Source organism: Pseudorasbora parva, chromosome 17, assembly GCF_024679245.1.
Source record: "Pseudorasbora parva isolate DD20220531a chromosome 17, ASM2467924v1, whole genome shotgun sequence".
NCBI classification, from domain to species: Eukaryota; Metazoa; Chordata; class Actinopteri; order Cypriniformes; family Gobionidae; genus Pseudorasbora; species Pseudorasbora parva.
In genome coordinates, this window is record NC_090188.1 from 45,035,127 (window position 1) to 45,047,626 (window position 12,500).

The 12,500-nt window shown below is 47.5% G+C and overlaps 1 protein-coding gene across 1 annotated transcript in view; it reads left to right on the forward strand.

The window, feature by feature from the left end:
* Positions 1-12,500, forward strand: part of LOC137045464 (von Willebrand factor A domain-containing protein 5A-like) — a 55,338-nt gene that overhangs the window by 22,703 nt on the left and 20,135 nt on the right. The gene's annotated exons all lie outside the window — the stretch shown is intronic.

Genomic DNA, 12,500 nt, shown 5'->3' on the forward strand with positions numbered 1-12,500 from the left:
ATATTGTGATAAAAGTTAATTATTTTTCATAATGTAATGATAAAAATTTAAGTTTCATATATTTTAGATTCATGGCACACTAACTGAAATATTTCAGGTCTTTAATTGTTTTAACTCTTTAGAACCTGAAGCTAAAAAGGGGCGTTTTCACATATTTTGTTATTTTTGACTGTAAAATTATAACCATAGAACGTGCTATCCTCAAGTGCAAGGTGTTCTTTTTTTCAGAAGAGAATTGGCTTTCAATAAATGACCCTCACTGTATGTGGTAAGTTTGAAAATAGATTTTAAATAGGCCAAAAATGCAAAAACAGGAATACATTTTACTGCTTTTTATTGAGAAAAAATTCAGAAACCCACTGAACGAAATAATCTAACACTTTAAACTTGAAGAATAAACTATAATACATATATACAAGTCTTTTTGTGACACTGGGTGGCAGAGTTTTCACTCAGGAGCCTTTTCCTTTACCCCACGGCTCCTCTGAGGTGGTGTTGTGGAGGCCCGTTTGCTTCTGTATAAGCCACACTGGGAAAAAAACAAAACAAGCTTGTATTACAAACTCACAATATATTTATAAATGTATTTTCTATTATAAAATAATACATTAGTTAAAGCAAAATTGTAAAACACAAACAAACAAACACTTGAAGTTATAAATACAACCAAATAACAATGAAGTAATATTACAAAATAATTACTTACACACTAGCCAACACATTCATGTACACATATGTATCTGTTTACCCCGAGGTTTATCCCGGATCTGGGCCCTGTCCGGATCGGAGGGTGGACCTGCCTGGACATGACCAGCTCATCCTGGAGTGTCTGCTGAGCCGTGTCAAATGGTGTCTCCTCCGAATTTGCCTCACTGGCACGACATGCTCAAAACCCGTCTCCGGCGCAATAATTCCGATCTTTCATGTATTCATACTCTTGTGTAATCGACGCCCCATCCTAAATAAATCCGTCTCTTCCGTGATACCCTGAAATTTTGAATATTCCAATCTAATATGATTTCTGACCTGTAAGGTTGCCAGAATAATAATCTTACACGGTGTGTTAATAGGCCAGAGGAGAACTGGCACCCCGACTGAGTCTGGTTTCTCCCAAGGTTTATTTTTCTCCATCACGCCCTGATGGAGTTTCGGTTCCTTGCCACTGTCGCCTTTGGCTTGGCTTGCTCAGTTGGGGACACTAAAATTATGATTAAAGTTATTCAACTTATTATACAAATAAAATGTATGAATTAGGCTTTATTTAATTCTATAAACTATAATACTGATCTGCCAACATTGTCTCTCTATGATAAATTAAAATAAGCTGATAACATCACTGTTTTCTCCAGAACGACTGTACAGCCAAATCTAATTCTGCTGCAGTATTGTCCTGTTTAACACTGTGAAGCTGCTCTGACACAATCGTGATTGTAAAAGCGCTATATAAATAAAGCTGATTGATTGATTGATTGATTGATATCACACACATGTTAATACAACCCTAAATCAGAAAAAGTTGGGACAGTTTGGAAAACGCAAATAAAAAAAGAAAGTAGTGATTTCTAAATTTACTTTGACTTGTATTTCATTGCAGACAATATGAACACAAAATATTTCATGTTTTGTCTGGTCAACTTCATGTCATTTGTAAATATGCATCCTTTCCTGTCATTCAGACCTGCAACACATTTAAAAAAAAGTTGGGACAGGAGCAATTTAGGGCTAGTAATGAGGTAAAAGGGTTAGTGATTTGAAACAGGTGATGTCAACAGTTGATTGAAATTATGATTTGGTACAAATGCAGCATCCAAGAAAGATCTAATCCTTTAGGAGCAAAGATGGGCCGAGGATCGCCAGTTTGCCAACAAATACGTGAGAAAATTATTGAAATGTTTAAAAACAATGTTCCTCAAAGAAAGATAGGAAGAGATTTGGATATTTCACATTCAACAGTGCATAACATAATTACAAAATTCAAGGAATCTGGAGGAATTTCAGTGCGTAAAGGACAAGGCCGCAGGCCTAAGCTGAACAACCGTGATCTCCGATCCCTCAGGCGGCACTGCATCAAGAATCGTCATTCATCTAGAAGCGATATCACCACATGGGCTCAGGACTACTTTGGCAAACCTTTGTCAAGTACCACAATACGTAGTTACATCCACAAATGCCAGCTAAAACTGTACTGTGCCAAAAGGAAGCCTTATGTTAACAGTGTCCAGAAGCGCCGTCGACTTCTCTGGGCTCGGAGGCATCTGGGATGGACCATCACACAGTGGAAATGTGTACTGTGGTCAGATGAATCAGTATTTCAGGTATTTTTTGGGAGGAATGGATGCCGTGTGCTCCGGACCAAAGAAGAAAAGGATCATCCAGACTGTTACCAGCAACAAGTCCAAAAGCCAGGGTCTGTCATGGGATGGGGTTGTGTCAGTGCCCTTGGCAAAGGTAACTTGCACTTCTGTGAAGGCACCATTAATGCTGAAAAGTACATAGAGATTTTGGAGCATAATATGCTGCCTTCAAGAAGATATCTTTTCCAGGGACGTCCATTCATATTTCAACAAGACAATGCAAAACCACATTCTGCACACATTACAAAGTCCTGGCTGTGGAGGAAGAGGGTACGGGTACTTGACTGGCCTTCCTGCAGTCCCGACCGGTCTCTAATAGAGAATGTGTGGCGCATTTTGAAGCGCAAAATGCGACAACGAAGACCCCGTACTGTTGCCCACCTTAAGACTTGTTTGCAGGAAGAATGGGACAAAATTACACCTGAAACAGTTCATCACTTGGTGTCTTCAGTCCCTAAACGTCTTTTAAGTGTTGTGAAAAGGAATGGCAACATTACAAAGTGGTAAATGCTTTACTGTCCCAACTTTTTTTGAAATGTGTTGCAGGTCTGAATGACAGGAAAGGATGCATATTTACAAATGACATGAAGTTGACCGGACAAAACATGATATATTTTGTGTTCATATTGCCTGCAATGAAATACAAGTCAAAGTTATTTTAGAAATCACTTCTTTTTTATTTTATTTGCACATTCCATACTGTCCCAACTTTTTCTGATTTGGGTTGTACATGAATGGATGCACATGCATGCAAACACATGAACACATTAATGACATGCAAACACATGAACACATGAATGACATGCAAACACATGAACACATGAATGACATGCAAACACATTGTAAACTCCACCTGTTTGGCCCAAGGAAGGAATCCAACAGCTGGTCGAAGGAATCCTGCGTGTTCGTCTTTTCGGGCGCTTCTATAAAGGACACTGTAATTTATTAAAGTGTGAAGATCCAATTTTAAATCTGACTCCATGTTTTAATTTAATCTGACTCTAATTGTATGTAGTTTCCTTGAGTTTGTTACATTTATAAATTACGGCTGATCGTATGATTAGTTGTGATTTAATTTAGATCTTTGATCTCTCTGAGTATCTCTACTTCTCACTATCTTCGTTCATCAAGGGACCCGATATCTCTTAGAGATATGTTTCGCGAATTACATTCTCAAACACAGACGAGCCGGTTCTGATATTAGTCAGAGGATTGCAGAGTGAATATTTTACCTTTAAGTGGTTGCGCCTGCTTACTTATCTTAAAGCGTAATGGGAATAATAATCACAGGGACTACAACTTGCTAATACAGTGAAAGTCAGAAATCAGATTATCGCTAATGTGGTGCTCCATGCTCCCAGCATTGCGTCCTGCTGTTTGATCTATCCCGAGACAACGTTTGCGGAAATACCAGACTCCGTTTGATCGTACTAAAAGAAGCGGCCTTAGAATAATACAAGATTAATCAAAGTAAATGTTTATTTAGCCAGGCAAAATCATCAAAATATAGTCAAATTAAAAGACAATGATACACAACTGATCAGCATACAATGTTACTCAAGTATAAAATAGTATATACATAGTTTCAAAGAGTCATCATTTACCTGGCTTCTAGAAACACACGGGAACAGTGTGGGAAGTTCTGATTACAGATGCTTCCTTGAGCGGTTTGCTCCTTTCCCTTAAATACTCCCCCAGATCAAAGAACAATAAACATTTAGCACCCAAATATTTATGCAGATCTTGGTTCTTTTCTCAGACCCAAATGGTCCCACCTATCCTGACAGCAAATGTTTATCAAAAGATCTTTATGAGCATCTCCTACACCAGAGGAACAAACCCGCTTGTCCTTCTTTTACGACCTGTTTTTCTAGAGCTGGAAAGTCACCAGTTCCCCTGATGTGAGAATGAAACCTGTTTACCAATCACACCAAAAGTCTTTGTATTGACCATACAGAAACAGCTTGTGGCAGTATCTGTGATATTTGCATGTGACCCAGAGGGTGAGAGGGTCATATCTCGGCAGGGGTGAGGAAATAGGATTGGGCCAGATGCAGTCTTGTTTACTCTTGCATTCAGATAGTAAAGTTTTATTGTCTTTATTGTCTTTATTGCAGCTTTAATCCCTTTAGTTTGTTCTCAGGTGAAATCCATTCTTACAACATGAACGACATGCAAACACATGAAGACATGAATGACATGCAAACACATGAAAACATGAATGACATGCAAACACATGAACACATGAATGACATGCAAACACATGAACACATGAATGACATGCAAACACATGAACGACATGCAAACACATGAAGACATGAATGACATGCAAACACATGAAAACTTGAATGACATGCAAACACATGAACACATGAATGACATGCAAACACATGAACACATGAATGACATGCAAACACATGAACACATGAATGACATGCAAACACATGAATGACATGCAAACACATGAACACATGAATGACATGCAAACACATGAACACATGCAAACACATGAATGTAGTGCATGTAAACACATGAACGGACACATGCAACGCATATGCGCGTGCAGACACACACACTATGATGCATGAAACAGTGGTATTTTGAACTAAAACATTGAATCTATGCCTATTTCACCGACATTTTTCACAGTTTCAGCATAGAAGAGACAATCATCACTCACCAATCCATGTCTAGATCAAGGATAGCATGTGGTCAGACTGAGGTCAGGTGATGAGCTGGCTCTGGTGTGTTTGTGGTCAGTCTGAGGTCAGGTGACGAGCTGGCTCTGGTTTGTTTGTGGTCAGTCTGAGGTCAGGTGATGAGCTGGCTCTGGTGTGTTTGTGGTCAGTCTGAGGTCAGGTGATGAGCTGGCTCTGGTGTGTTTGTGGTCAGACTGAGGTCAGGTGATGAGCTGGCTCTGGTGTGTTTGTGGTCAGACTGAGGTCAGGTGATGAGCTGGCTCTGGTGTGTTTGTTGTCAGTCTGAGGTCAGGTGATGAGCTGGCTCTGGTGTGTTTGTGGTCAGACTGAGGTCAGGTGATGAGCTGGCTCTGGTGTGTTTGTGGTCAGACTGAGGTCAGGTGATGAGCTGGCTCTGGTGTGTTTGTTGTCAGTCTGAGATCAGGTGATGAGCTGGCTCTGGTGTGTTTGTGGTCAGACTGAGGTCAGGTGATGAGCTGGCTCTGGTGTGCTTGTGGTCAGACTGAGGTCAGGTGTTGAGCTGGCTCTGGTGTGTTTGTGGTCAGTCTGAGGTCAGGTGATGAGCTGGCTCTGGTGTGTTTGTGGTCAGTCTGAGGTCAGGTGATGAGCTGGCTCTGGTGTGTTTGTGGTCAGACTGAGGTCAGGTGTTGAGCTGGCTCTGGTGTGTTTGTGGTCAGTCTGAGGTCAGGTGATGAGCTGGCTCTGGTGTGTTTGTGGTCAGTCTGAGGTCAGGTGATGAGCTGGCTCTGGTGTGTTTGTGGTCAGACTGAGGTCAGGTGATGAGCTGGCTCTGGTGTGTTTGTGTTCAGACTGAGGTCAGGTGTTGAGCTGGCTCTGGTGTGTTTGTGGTCAGTCTGAGGTCAGGTGATGAGCTGGCTCTGGTGTGTTTGTGGTCAGACTGAGGTCAGGTGATGAGCTGGCTCTGGTGTGTTTGTGGTCAGACTGAGGTCAGGTGATGAGCTGGCTCTGGTGTGTTTGTGGTCAGACTGAGGTCAGGTGTTGAGCTGGCTCTGGTGTGTTTGTGGTCAGTCTGAGGTCAGGTGATGAGCTGGCTCTGGTGTGTTTGTGGTCAGTCTGAGATCAGGTGATGAGCTGGCTCTGGTGTGTTTGTGGTCAGACTGAGGTCAGGTGATGAGCTGGCTCTGGTGTGTTTGTGGTCAGACTGAGGTCAGGTGATGAGCTGGCTCTGGTGTGTTTGTGGTCAGACTGAGGTCAGGTGATGAGCTGGCTCTGGTGTGTTTGTGGTCAGACTGAGGTCAGGTGTTGAGCTGGCTCTGGTGTGTTTGTGGTCAGTCTGAGGTCAGGTGATGAGCTGGCTCTGGTGTGTTTGTGGTCAGTCTGAGATCAGGTGATGAGCTGGCTCTGGTGTGTTTGTGGTCAGACTGAGGTCAGGTGATGAGCTGGCTCTGGTGTGTTTGTGGTCAGACTGAGGTCAGGTGATGAGCTGGCTCTGGTGTGTTTGTGGTCAGACTGAGATCAGGTGATGAGCTGGCTCTGGTGTGTTTGTGGTCAGTCTGAGGTCAGGTGATGAGCTGACTCTGGTGTGTTTGTGGTCAGACTGAGATCAGGTGATGAGCTGGCTCTGGTGTGTTTGTGGTCAGACTGAGGTCAGGTGTTGAGCTGGCTCTGGTGTGTTTGTGGTCAGTCTGAGGTCAGGTGATGAGCTGGCTCTGGTGTGTTTGTGGTCAGTCTGAGGTCAGGTGATGAGCTGGCTCTGGTGTGTTTATGGTCAGACTGAGGTCAGGTGATGAGCTGGCTCTGATGTGTTTGTGGTCAGACTGAGGTCAGGTGTTGAGCTGGCTCTGGTGTGTTTGTGGTCAGTCTGAGGTCAGGTGATGAGCTGGCTCTGGTGTGTTTGTGGTCAGTCTGAGGTCAGGTGATGAGCTGGCTATGGTGTGTTTGTGGTCAGTCTGAGGTCAGGTGATGAGCTGGCTCTGGTGTGTTTGTGGTCAGTCTGAGGTCAGGTGATGAGCTGGCTCTGGTGTGTTTGTGGTCAGACTGAGGTCAGGTGATGAGCTGGCTCTGGTGTGTTTGTGGTCAGACTGAGGTCAGGTGATGAGCTGGCTCTGGTGTGTTTGTGGTCAGACTGAGGTCAGGTGATGAGCTGGCTCTGGTGTGTTTGTGGTCAGACTGAGGTCAGGTGTTGAGCTGGCTCTGGTATGTTTGTGGTCAGACTGAGGTCAGGTGATGAGCTGGCTCTGGTGTGTTTGTGGTCAGACTGAGGTCAGGTGATGAGCTGGCTCTGCTGTGTTTGTGGTCAGACTGAGGTCAGGTGTTGAGCTGGCTCTGCTGTGTTTGTGGTCAGACTGAGGTCAGGTGATGAGCTGGCTCTGGTGTGTTTGTGGTCAGTCTGAGGTCAGCTGATGAGCTGGCTCTACTGTGTTTGTGGTCAGTCTGAGGTCAGGTGATAAGCTGGCTCTGCTGTGTTTGTGGTCAGTCTGAGATCAGGTGATGAGCTGGCTCTGGTGTGTTTGTGGTCAGTCTGAGATCAGGTGATGAGCTGGCTCTGCTGTGTTTGTGGTCAGACTGAGATCAGGTGATGAGCTGGCTCTGGTGTGTTTGTGGACAGACTGAGGTCAGGTGATGAGCTGGCTCTGCTGGGTTTGTGGTCAGTCTGAGGTCAGGTGATGAGCTGGCTCTGGTGTGTTTGTGGTCAGACTGAGGTCAGGTGATGAGCTGGCTCTGGTGTGTTTGTGGTCAGACTGAGATCAGGTGATTAGCTGGCGATGCTGTGTTTGTGGTCAGTCTGAGGTCAGGTGATGAGCTGGCTCTGGTGTGTTTGTGGTCAGACTGAGGTCAGGTGATGAGCTGGCTCTGGTTTGTTTGTGGTCAGACTGAGGTCAGGTGATGAGCTGGCTCTGGTGTGTTTGTGGTCAGACTGAGGTCAGGTGATGAGCTGGCGATGATGTGTTTGTGGTCAGACTGAGGTCATGTGATGAGCTGGCTCTGGTGTGTTTGTGGTCAGACTGAGATCAGGTGATGAGCTGGCTCTGGTGTGTTTGTGGTCAGACTGAGATCAGGTGATGAGCTGGCTCTGGTGTGTTTGTGGTCAGACTGAGGTCAGGTGATGAGCTGGCTCTGCTGTGTTTGTGGTCAGACTGAGGTCAGGTGATGAGCTGGCTCTGGTGTTTGTGGTCAGACTGAGGTCAGGTGATGAGCTGGCTCTGGTGTGTTTGTGGTCAGTCTGAGGTCAGGTGATGAGCTGGCTCTGGTGTGTTTGTGGTCAGTCTGAGGTCAGGTGATGAGCTGGCTCTGCTGTGTTTGTGGTCAGTCTGAGGTCAGGTGATAAGCTGGCTCTGCTGTGTTTGTGGTCAGTCTGAGATCAGGTGATGAGCTGGCTCTGGTGTGTTTGTGGTCAGTCTGAGATCAGGTGATGAGCTGGCTCTGCTGTGTTTGTGGTCAGACTGAGATCAGGTGATGAGCTGGCTCTGGTGTGTTTGTGGTCAGACTGAGGTCAGGTGATGAGCTGGCTCTGCTGTGTTTGTGGTCAGTCTGAGGTCAGGTGATGAGCTGGCTCTGGTGTGTTTGTGGTCAGACTGAGGTCAGGTGATGAGCTGGCTCTGGTGTGTTTGTGGTCAGACTGAGATCAGGTGATTAGCTGGCGATGCTGTGTTTGTGGTCAGTCTGAGGTCAGGTGATGAGCTGGCTCTGGTGTGTTTGTGGTCAGACTGAGGTCAGGTGTTGAGCTGGCTCTGGTGTGTTTGTGGTCAGTCTGAGGTCAGGTGATGAGCTGGCTCTGGTGTGTTTGTGGTCAGTCTGAGATCAGGTGATGAGCTGGCTCTGGTGTGTTTGTGGTCAGACTGAGGTCAGGTGATGAGCTGGCTCTGGTGTGTTTGTGGTCAGACTGAGATCAGGTGATGAGCTGGCTCTGGTGTGTTTGTGGTCAGTCTGAGGTCAGGTGTTGAGCTGGCTCTGGTGTGTTTGTGGTCAGTCTGAGGTCAGGTGATGAGCTGGCTCTGGTGTGTTTGTGGTCAGTCTGAGATCAGGTGATGAGCTGGCTCTGGTGTGTTTGTGGTCAGACTGAGGTCAGGTGATGAGCTGGCTCTGGTGTGTTTGTGGTCAGACTGAGATCAGGTGATGAGCTGGCTCTGGTGTGTTTGTGGTCAGACTGAGGTCAGGTGTTGAGCTGGCTCTGGTGTGTTTGTGGTCAGTCTGAGGTCAGGTGATGAGCTGGCTCTGGTGTGTTTGTGGTCAGTCTGAGGTCAGGTGATGAGCTGGCTCTGGTGTGTTTATGGTCAGACTGAGGTCAGGTGATGAGCTGGCTCTGGTGTGTTTGTGGTCAGACTGAGGTCAGGTGTTGAGCTGGCTCTGGTGTGTTTGTGGTCAGTCTGAGGTCAGGTGATGAGCTGGCTCTGGTGTGTTTGTGGTCAGTCTGAGGTCAGGTGATGAGCTGGCTATGGTGTGTTTGTGGTCAGTCTGAGGTCAGGTGATGAGCTGGCTCTGGTGTGTTTGTGGTCAGTCTGAGGTCAGGTGATGAGCTGGCTCTGGTGTGTTTGTGGTCAGATTGAGGTCAGGTGATGAGCTGGCTCTGGTGTGTTTGTGGTCAGACTGAGGTCAGGTGATGAGCTGGCTCTGGTGTGTTTGTGGTCAGACTGAGGTCAGGTGATGAGCTGGCTCTGGTGTGTTTGTGGTCAGACTGAGGTCAGGTGATGAGCTGGCTCTGCTGTGTTTGTGGTCAGACTGAGGTCAGGTGTTGAGCTGGCTCTGCTGTGTTTGTGGTCAGACTGAGGTCAGGTGATGAGCTGGCTCTGGTGTGTTTGTGGTCAGTCTGAGGTCAGCTGATGAGCTGGCTCTGCTGTGTTTGTGGTCAGTCTGAGGTCAGGTGATAAGCTGGCTCTGCTGTGTTTGTGGTCAGTCTGAGATCAGGTGATGAGCTGGCTCTGGTGTGTTTGTGGTCAGTCTGAGATCAGGTGATGAGCTGGCTCTGCTGTGTTTGTGGTCAGACTGAGATCAGGTGATGAGCTGGCTCTGGTGTGTTTGTGGACAGACTGAGGTCAGGTGATGAGCTGGCTCTGCTGTGTTTGTGGTCAGTCTGAGGTCAGGTGATGAGCTGGCTCTGGTGTGTTTGTGGTCAGACTGAGGTCAGGTGATGAGCTGGCTCTGGTGTGTTTGTGGTCAGACTGAGATCAGGTGATTAGCTGGCGATGCTGTGTTTGTGGTCAGTCTGAGGTCAGGTGATGAGCTGGCTCTGGTGTGTTTGTGGTCAGACTGAGGTCAGGTGATGAGCTGGCTCTGGTTTGTTTGTGGTCAGACTGAGGTCAGGTGATGAGCTGGCTCTGGTGTGTTTGTGGTCAGACTGAGGTCAGGTGATGAGCTGGCGATGATGTGTTTGTGGTCAGACTGAGGTCATGTGATGAGCTGGCTCTGGTGTGTTTGTGGTCAGACTGAGATCAGGTGATGAGCTGGCTCTGGTGTGTTTGTGGTCAGACTGAGATCAGGTGATGAGCTGGCTCTGGTGTGTTTGTGGTCAGACTGAGGTCAGGTGATGAGCTGGCTCTGCTGTGTTTGTGGTCAGACTGAGGTCAGGTGATGACCTGGCTCTGGTGTTTGTGGTCAGACTGAGGTCAGGTGATGAGCTGGCTCTGGTGTGTTTGTGGTCAGTCTGAGGTCAGGTGATGAGCTGGCTCTGGTGTGTTTGTGGTCAGTCTGAGGTCAGGTGATGAGCTGGCTCTGCTGTGTTTGTGGTCAGTCTGAGGTCAGGTGATAAGCTGGCTCTGCTGTGTTTGTGGTCAGTCTGAGATCAGGTGATGAGCTGGCTCTGGTGTGTTTGTGGTCAGTCTGAGATCAGGTGATGAGCTGGCTCTGCTGTGTTTGTGGTCAGACTGAGATCAGGTGATGAGCTGGCTCTGGTGTGTTTGTGGTCAGACTGAGGTCAGGTGATGAGCTGGCTCTGCTGTGTTTGTGGTCAGTCTGAGGTCAGGTGATGAGCTGGCTCTCGTGTGTTTGTGGTCAGACTGAGGTCAGGTGATGAGCTGGCTCTGGTGTGTTTGTGGTCAGACTGAGATCAGGTGATTAGCTGGCGATGCTGTGTTTGTGGTCAGTCTGAGGTCAGGTGATGAGCTGGCTCTGGTTTGTTTGTGGTCAGACTGAGGTCAGGTGATGAGCTGGCTCTGGTGTGTTTGTGGTCAGACTGAGGTCAGGTGATGAGCTGGCAATGATGTGTTTGTGGTCAGACTGAGGTCAGGTGATGAGCTGGCGATGCTGTGTTTGTGGTCAGTCTGAGGTCAGGTGATGAGCTGGCTCTGGTGTGTTTGTGGTCAGACTGAGGTCAGGTGATGAGCTGGCTCTGGTTTGTTTGTGGTCAGACTGAGGTCAGGTGATGAGCTGGCTCTGGTGTGTTTGTGGTCAGACTGAGGTCAGGTGATGAGCTGGCAATGATGTGTTTGTGGTCAGACTGAGGTCAGGTGATGAGCTGGCTCTGGTGTGTTTGTGGTCAGACTGAGATCAGGTGATGAGCTGGCTCTGGTGTGTTTGTGGTCAGACTGAGGTCAGGCGATGAGCTGGCTCTGCTGTGTTTGTGGTCAGACTGAGGTCGTGATGAGCTGGCTCTGGTGTGTTTGTGGTCAGACTGAGGTCAGGTGATGAGCTGGCTCTGGTGTGTTTGTGGTCAGACTGAGGTCAGGTGATGAGCTGGCTCTGCTGTGTTTGTGGTCAGACTGAGGTCAGGTGATGAGCTGGCTCTGGTGTGTTTGTGGTCAGACTGAGGTCAGGTGATGAGCTGGCTCTGGTGTGTTTGTGGTCAGACTGAGGTCAGGTGATGAGCTGGCTCTGGTGTGTTTGTGGTCAGACTGAGGTCAGGTGATGAGCTGGCTCTGGTGTGTTTGTGGTCAGTCTGAGATCAGGTGATGAGCTGGCTCTGGTGTGTTCGTGGTCAGTCTGAGGTCAGGTGATGAGCTGGCTCTGGTGTGTTCATGGTCAGACTGAGGTCAGGTGATGAGCTGGCTCTGGTGTGTTTGTGGTCAGACTGAGGTCAGGGGATGAGCTGGCTCTGGTGTGTTTGTGGTCAGTCTGAGGTCAGGTGATGAGCTGGCTCTGATTTGTTTGTGGTCAGTCTGAGGTCAGGTGATGAGCTGGCTCTGGTGTGTTTGTGGTCATTCTGAGGTCAGGTGATGAGCTGGCTCTGGTTTGTTTGTGGTCAGTCTGAGGTCAGGTGATGAGCTGGCTCTGGTTTGTTTGTGGTCAGTCTGAGGTCAGGTGATGAGCTGGCTCTGGTGTGTTTGTGGTCAGACTGAGGTCAGGTGATGAGCTGGCTCTGGTGTGTTTGTGGTCAGTCTGAGGTCAGGTGATGAGCTGGCTCTGGTGTTTTTGTGGTCAGTCTGAGGTCAGGTGATGAGTTGGCTCTGGTGTGTTTGTGGTCAGACTGAGGTCAGGTGATGAGCTGGCTCTGGTTTGTTTGTGGTCAGTCTGAGGTCAGGTGATGAGCTGGCTCTGGTTTGTTTGTGGTCAG